The following is an 8,494-nucleotide window of genomic DNA, read 5'->3' as shown; positions in this document are numbered from 1 at the left end:
AAATTAATTCATGAGCGGGTCTCTCTTTCCTTGAGACTGAAGGAAAAAAAAGAAATCGAAGAAGCACTTGATTCATTTACAACTATTCTTAAGGATGCAGCCATCCAAAGTACTCCAAGAAGTTGCAATGACAACAAACCAGAACCAATACCATTAGAAATTAAAAAGCTCATTGCTGAAAAACGCAAAATAAGATCTAGATGGCAAAACACACATGCTCCTGCAGACAAAACAGCATTCAATAATATAAGCAATAAACTTAAAAATAGGCTAAGAGAATTGAAGGAAGAATCATTCAATATATATATATCACCGGATTGAACCGATACGACAACTCAATATGGAGACCTATAAAATCCAAGGTAAAGCCAACAGAACAAAATGTCCCAGTGAAAAACTCAACTGAAACCAATGCTAGATGGGCTAGAAGCGAAAAAGAAAAGGCGAAATTGTTTGCACATTACCTGACAGAGGTATTCAAACCAAATGACCAGGTCATTGCTGAAATTGTTGAGGAAAATATTTCTAACATCCCTACAGAAACTCAAAATATAAAGTTCTTAACACCTAAAGAAGTATACAAAGAAATCACTCATCTGAACCTTAAAAAGGCACCAGGTATTGATGGAATAACTGCAAAGATGATCAAAGAACTGCCTAGAAAAGGGATTGTCATGGTGACCTACATCTTTAATGCTATATTGAGACTCGGGCACTGGCCCAGATCACTGAAAACAGCAGAAGTACTCATGATACTGAAACCGGACAAGAATCCACACGAAGTGACATCATATCGACCCATAAGCCTTCTGCCAATAATCTCGAAAATATTGGAAAGATTATTACTTCAGAGAATAAACGCCGAAATTCCCATAGATCATTGGATTCCTTCACCTCAATTCGGATTCAGACAAGGTCACTCAACTGTCCAACAAACGCATCGAATAACGCAAACCATAAACCAAGCGTTTGAAAAGAAGCTATACTGTACTTCAGTCTTTCTGGATGTGAGTCAAGCGTTCGATAAAGTATGGCATTCAGGACTCCTATTCAAGATAAGAAATATTCTTCCTCTAAAATTCTTCAATATACTGAATTCATACCTTACAAACAGACAGTTTAGAACTAGAGTAGGGCATGAAGTATCAGATTATTGTCCCATTCAAGCTGGAGTCCCACAAGGAAGCGTGCTGGGCCCGTTCCTTACCTACTTTATACCTCGGATCTACCAATAACAGCACACACTACAACAGGAACATTTGCTGATGACACAACAATAATGGCAGCACATGAAGACCCAGCAACAGCGACTAAACTAGTACAAGAACACCTAGACAAATTACAAATCTGGATGAAAAAGTGGAAAATAAAAATAAATGAAACCAAATCACAACAAGTAGACTTCACACTGAGAAAGCAACACTGTCCTCCAATCAAATTGAACAACATAATAATTCCACAAGCTACATCAGCAAAATACCTAGGCTTTCATCTAGACACTAGACTAACCTGGAGGGAACATATTATCAAAAAAAGAAAACAAATTGACCTGAAAGTCAGGGAAATTAATTGGCTCATCGAAAGAAAATCCAAGTTACCACTTACAAACAAAATATTGTTGTATAAAACTATCATCACCCCAATATGGACATACGGGATAGAAATCTGGGGATGCGCAAGCAAATCCAGCATAGCTCTGATCCAAAGAACGCAATCGAAAATACTTCGCATGATGGCCAACGCCCCATGGTGTGTGTCCAACCAGACTTTACATGAAGACCTAAATATACCATACGTTGAAGAAGTCATCAAGCATAGAAGCAAACATCACCACGCAAGAATGGAAAACCACTCAAATATTTTACTCCAACCCTTACTGGCAAACACCTTATCAAGATTGAAGAGACATTGGCCAGCTGATTTAATGGAATAACGAGATTCTCTCACTGGAGATAATCTCCCCGCTCTATTCAAGTCACTTGACTACTTGTTAACACATTAACTTATAGAATTTATTCTGATTGTTAATAATTATTGAGATTAATAAAAAAAAAATATTTCTAATTTAACTAGTTTACGTAGATGATATCTTCGCTATTATCCCAAAAGATTCTGTTCGGCGCGTCCTATCGATTTTTAACTCTATAGTTCCTGAGATAAATTTCACCTAAGAGTTGGAGGACTTGAATCATTCCCTTCCATTTTTAGATGTCCGAATTTTCAGAGATCCAGTGGGTGGAAGGCTATCAACTGATCTCTACAGAAAACCAACGAGCACTAGTAGGACCATAAACTTCAACTCGTTACACCCCTTACATAAAAAAATAAATATCATCACACAGTCTGAATTAAGGATTACTAACCTTTGCAGTGTTGAGTTCAGAGAAAAAAACTTCACACATTTGAGAGAAGACTTACATAAAAATGGTTATCCTGCCCGACTCATTAATAGTGTATTGAACCCTCACACTCCTGACCCTCGGAGAGAAAACGCACCCTCTGAACAAACAAACGGGAAACACTTTAAACTATTGTCCGTTCCAGGTTTGTCTATTCAACTTAAATCTGTCCTCAACAAAGAGAACTTTAAAATAATTAGTTACTCTAAGAACACTTTGAATAACTTGGTGTTCAGTTGTCTCGAAGACAAGACTCCAAAAAAGTTCTTGTTCAATATCATTTATGAGATTAAGTGTTGTCACTGTGATAAATGCTATATTGGCATAACCAAGCAGCACCTCACCAGTAGAATCTTGAACCACAAGTCATCATGTAAAACAATTTCGAATCAGAGAACAGCTCTGGTTGAACACCACCTCGGAACTGGACATTCATTCGATTTCAATATAGATAATGTAGAGGTTCTCCACAGAGAAGACAATTATAGAAAAAGACTGTTCGCTGAGATGTTTTATATCAAGAGATCCAACAGTTGTGTGAATTTCAGATCGGACCTGGACAATTTGAGTTCAATATACAATGTCATAATTAAAAGATGCAATAGTTGACCTGTGTTTCTTTTAGGTTATTCTTCTTCTTCTTCTTTCTCAAGCAATCTCCGTCTCAAATAGCGGCCCTCTACTTGAGGGGAGGTTGAATATGGGCTCAGCCTCAGGACTATGCGCCCAGTTTCTGTGTGATCTTTTGTCGTTTCTTGATCCGGGGTCCTGAGGGCGCAAGAGTCTTGCAGTGCAATCCCAGGATCGGTTAGAGCATAAGTCGATATTGAGTTCGGGAGCTCAATACATTCAAACTTGTTTACAGTCTGCGATATATTTGGATCAAAAGCATACTCTGTATCTAGCAAAGCAGGATAGCGGTTGGGGAAAAATGGGGGAAAGCACACCGGGAATTACACATAATTCCAGGCTGACATGCAAAAGCCAAGAGAAAAAAAAAATCTACAGCGCCAATTTGCATTCCGAAACAAACTGCACAACAAGCTCCAAAATCTCTATCCGATCAGAAGAAATCACATCGTAAATGTTAAGTGGAAGGAAAAATCCCCTACTACAGAGCTTCGAGTAAAGAACATTCGATTGTTCCCGATACTTTTCACATGATAGGAAAACGTGAGGGAGATCACCCAACCCTCCACATTCGCAAAGGGGAGATTCTTTTAAGCCTTTTTTATGTAGGTGAGCTGTGGTCAAGCAGTGTCCTGACTTAAGTCGTAGGATGATGGTGAAATAGCGTTTGTCCACCTTGGTGAACCAGAGGGGGAGAGGGGAAATTTGGTGTTGGCAACGTATTGACCATATATTCTTCCTTTGGTCTTCGAGGATTCTAAGAAGTCATTGACCCACAGCGTTATTAATTCTCTCTTAATTACTGGCCACAATGTCCGAGGTCCTGCTAGAATGTTAGGGGGTTCATCTGCATATCTTCCTTCGTTGGCCAGTCTGTCTGCAACATCATTCCCATGTATATAAGAGTGACTTGGCACCCATAGGCAGCTGATTATACACCCTGTGGAGTCAGCCGTGTAGAACATATGTCTTACTCTCATAAGCACGATTTCAGAGTTGGAGTCAAAATTAGAGGACTTAAGCGCCTCCAGTGCGCTGAGAGAGTCAGAAATCACCAGTACCCTCCTTATTTCCTTTTCCAGTGCTTCCGACACGGCCCGCCCAATTGCGTATAGCTCCGCGTGATAAACTGTCCAGTGATTTGGCAGGCGTCCGGCTATCTTAATGTCTGAAGAGGGAAAGTAAACCCAATATCCCAATTAATCCCAGTTGGACGAGATCAATGCGTCAGTAAAGCACAAGACATATTGTGGAAATTGTCTGTCTATCAGTTTTCTGAATTTAGGGTAGTTTGTGAGAGGCCGATTTAGGAAGGCCTGAATTGTGTACTCTAATTCGGTGAGTCTTCACCGCCAGGGGCACTGCAAAGTATGGTATAGTCTCAGATCGATAGACTCGGTTTTCAGCTCTTAGATCATTAATTGCTCTGATGGAAGGAGGGACCACTCCATTGAACCATAGTGCTTCTATTGGGTAGGAATCTTCCATTAACGCCAAGACTGGGTGATATGCCATTCTGAGAGCCTTAGTGATGAATTTATAGGCAAGCCATCTACGTCTTAGATATAAGGGTGGCTGAAAGCTTTCGAAAAGCAAGATATTAGTTGGGGTTGACTTCATCATAGATAGAGCAGTTCTAAGCAGAGCGTATTGCGTTCGGTCTAATATCTGGAGGGCTTCCTTGGAGCACCTCCCATAAATCAGGCTCCCGTAGTCTAGCTAAGGCAGTGCCAGGGATTTATATATTCTAAGTAGGACAGAGGGGTGTGCTACCCACGTGGTCCTGCCCAAAGCTTTAATATGATATTTAAGACCTGCATGGCCTTGTTCCTGGCCGAATCCACCTGTCCGCGCCAACGGAGGTTACTCTCTATATGTAATCCGAGGTATCTATGTTGAGTCGCCCATGGTATAGGTACAGTACCAGACATTATGGCAGGGGGGGTAGCGAGCTTTCCCTGATTTAGTAAGAACCATAGCGGACGATTTTTCAACCGGTGATACCCCTGCATTCACCTTCTGGAGCTCCCCGTCAGGAATGCAAAGCAGTCATTAACAGAATAACCCCTTCGGAAACCAAATGTAGGTCTGTGCGGTCCCATAGTCTTTTCAATGTTAAGTTCGACTCTATTCTTCAACATGGTTTCCATAATCTTAACCACACAAGGGGAGAGAGCTATAGGCCTATAGCTTGAGATCTGGTTCGGGGTTTTTCCCTTTTTAAGGATAGGCAGAATGAGGTTGTTCTGGAATTCTGGTGGTACAGTGCCTGTCTTCAGACACTCGTCATATATGTGCAGGAGAATAGTCTTGGCCGAGAGAGGCAGGTGTGCAAACAGTGGGTAGCTGAGCCCATCTAAACCCGGAGTGATTTAGGTCTTTTTTTGGGGATAAAGCGTAAAGCAGTTCATTAATGGTAAAGGGTCGAAACTCACCTGGTGAGTGTGACCTGGAAGCTACTGGTGCGCCTCCTTTGCTGAGTTTTTTAAGGATGCCCAACAAACATGTCCTCGGTGGCGTAGGTTGCGCTGCCTCCGATGGCTTTCCTGAGAAGCGTTTGATAACCTTCCACATTTTGTCTGTTTTCATGAATGAAATTCTCTCAGTAAACTGCTGGAACGATGATCTTTTCTTTTTTCTGATAAGTTTGCGTGTACTGGTTCTAACTCTTTTGAAAGACAAAAAATTTTGCAGCGATGGATGTTCCTTATACAATCTGAGAGCCTGTCTTCTGACATGGATGGACTCTGCAACTTCGTCGTCCCACCAATGTATCCTGTATTTTGGGGGTGTGTCCCGATGTCTTTTGGGGAAGGTTTTCTCCGCAGCAACATCAATCATCTGGAGAAAGTCAGCGGCATTCGAGATTGAGTGATTGTTCATGTAGTCAAAAACTTCTGCGAAGTACACTGACCAATTTGAATTTTTAGTATAATACTTCCTGCAGCAGGGGGAACCTGTATGTAGAAAGTTGTTTCCTAAGCCCTGTCCACTAATTTCCACCAATGTGGGAAAGTGATCGCTCTGCCAGCAATATGATATGACTGTCCAAGAACAATGCAATGCCAGCTCCGATGAGCAGATTGTCAGATCTGGGGCACTAGAGTTGGAGTTGGGTGGTGTCAACCTGGTAGGTGTACCGTCATTAAGGATAACCGCTTCACTGTCCTGCAAAATGAGTTCAATAATATTCCCGTTATGATTTTTGAAGCTAGATCCCCATAGGGGGTTCTGTGCAATGGACAACATTAAGAATGCCACATTATTTACCTCTTTATCTCACATACATACATACACGAGGGTTACAGTGCTTGTATTACGGTGCATGAGCCCACTCGAGTTACTTCTAATTCTTCTACTTGCGTAGATAATATTATAACGAATTTAGGGGATTATGTAACTGGGGTGGTTCCTTCTCATCTGTCTGACCACACCTCTCAAAAATTTTCTTTTCATATCTCTGAATCCATACCGAAATCTATAAAGAAACATGTTCGGCTGATTAATGAGGAAACAATGTTGAGATTCCTAGAAATGTTGTCGACTGAGGAGTGGAATGGTCTCACTTTTGAGGGGAATCAGTGTGATGTTGACCGCCTCTGGGATAATTTTTTCGGCAGGTTTAAAACCATTTTTGATTTGGCTTTTCCTTTGATAGCGGTTAGGGTTGCTGGTTCTCACAGAAGATATTTTGACAAATCACCTCAAGTAATTGAAATAAAAAGACGATTGGATTACCTTTATACAGTTTCCCTTTTTCGACCTGAATTTGCTTATCTATACAAGCATACTAAAAAGCTATATGACGGTATACTCCTAAAGAATAAGAAGGATCATATAAAAAAGCGTATAAATAACTCTAATAACAAAAGCAGAACCGTTTGGCGGATTATTAATGAGATAACTGGCCGTGGAAATGTGAATGCAGGTAATTTAATCAACACAGATAATCCCCATGAATTGTCCAATGCTTTCAATAGACATTTTATTGATATTTCCTCTTCCACGGCAGTACATAATCCTGTTGACACATTGACATCTAATGTTCGCCCTGTCAGTCGAAACCCGAAATCATTTTTCCTTTTTGAAATTACAGCTGATGAGGTTATTCGTACGGTGAATAAAATGAAGAATAAGAGTTCATTCGGATATGATGGTATACCAATGACGGTTATCAAGAAATCTATTAAATTGTTTGCTGAACCATTGGCCTATATTATTTATAAATCTTTCAAAGAAGGCATTTTTCCTAATTCTTTGAAAATTGCTGTAGTTAAACCTCTTTTTAAGAAGGGGAGTATAGAAGAGCTCGGTAATTATCGACCAATCAGTTTGTTGACATCTTTCTCTAAGGTCTTTGAAAAGGTGATTGTTAATAGGCTCCTAAGTTTTTTCAACAAACATCGAATATTCTCTAAGTGTCAACACGGATACCTAAGATCTAAGAGTACTGAGACTGCAATCTATCAGATGATCCGCTCTGTTCTTCGGGCCCTGGAGGGTGGTGATGTTCCTGCCGGTCTTTTCATAGATTTCTCTAAGGCATTTGATTGCGTCGTGCATGAAGATCTACTAAGAAAACTGTTCCTTTATGGGATTAGAGATAAACAGTTGGATTTTATGAGGAGCTATTTGCGCAATCGTCGACAGAGGGTTTCTCTGGTGATCCAGGGTGTAGAGTATGTTTCGTTAGATTCAGAAGTTTTGGTGGGTGTGCCTCAGGGGGGTATTTTCGGTCCATTTCTATTCTTAATATATATCAATGACCTACCAGAAAATATTTTGGTGGAGGAAGAATCTCTGGCTGTTGAGAGTATTTTGGCTATTGATAGCAGACCTGCAAATGAAGAAATTATTTATCTGGGTGATCTCTTTGCAGATTTCGAAGTTCAATCTGAGGGGGAAGTCGTCATGTTTGTGGACGATACTAATCTACTGGTGGCGGCATCTGGTATTTCAGAGGTTGTTGGGATAGCTGCTAGGGGATTTTATGATATTTCGATTTGGTGTAATTCGAATAGAATTACAATCAACTCGAATAAAACGGAGTGTGTTGTTTTCGGTACCTCTCATTCAAGAGTTCATATTCCTGAAGATATTGTTCTCTCTGGACAAATTGTCAAGATCTCCACCAGTACTAGTTTCCTGGGTGTGATTATCGATCATCAACTTAATTGGTCTGAACATATAAGATCATTGCAGAGTAGATTGAACTCTGTTCTCTACACACTCCGTGTCTTGGCACTGCAGTCTGACTCTGAGTTGCTGAGGACAGTATATTTTTCTAATTTTCATTCGGTCATGTCCTATGGAATTTTGGCATGGGGTAATGGTTCGGATGTTTGGAAAATCTTTTTGGTCCAGAAAAAGGCTATCAGAGCTATGCTTGGTCTAACAGCGAGGACATCTTGTCGAGGACATTTTAAGAGTCAAGGTATACTCACAACTGCTGGGACATACATTTT

The sequence above is a fragment of the Coccinella septempunctata genome, chromosome 7 (genome assembly GCF_907165205.1).
Source record: "Coccinella septempunctata chromosome 7, icCocSept1.1, whole genome shotgun sequence".
NCBI lineage: Eukaryota > Metazoa > Arthropoda > Insecta > Coleoptera > Coccinellidae > Coccinella > Coccinella septempunctata.
This window is presented reverse-complemented; position numbering follows the sequence as displayed.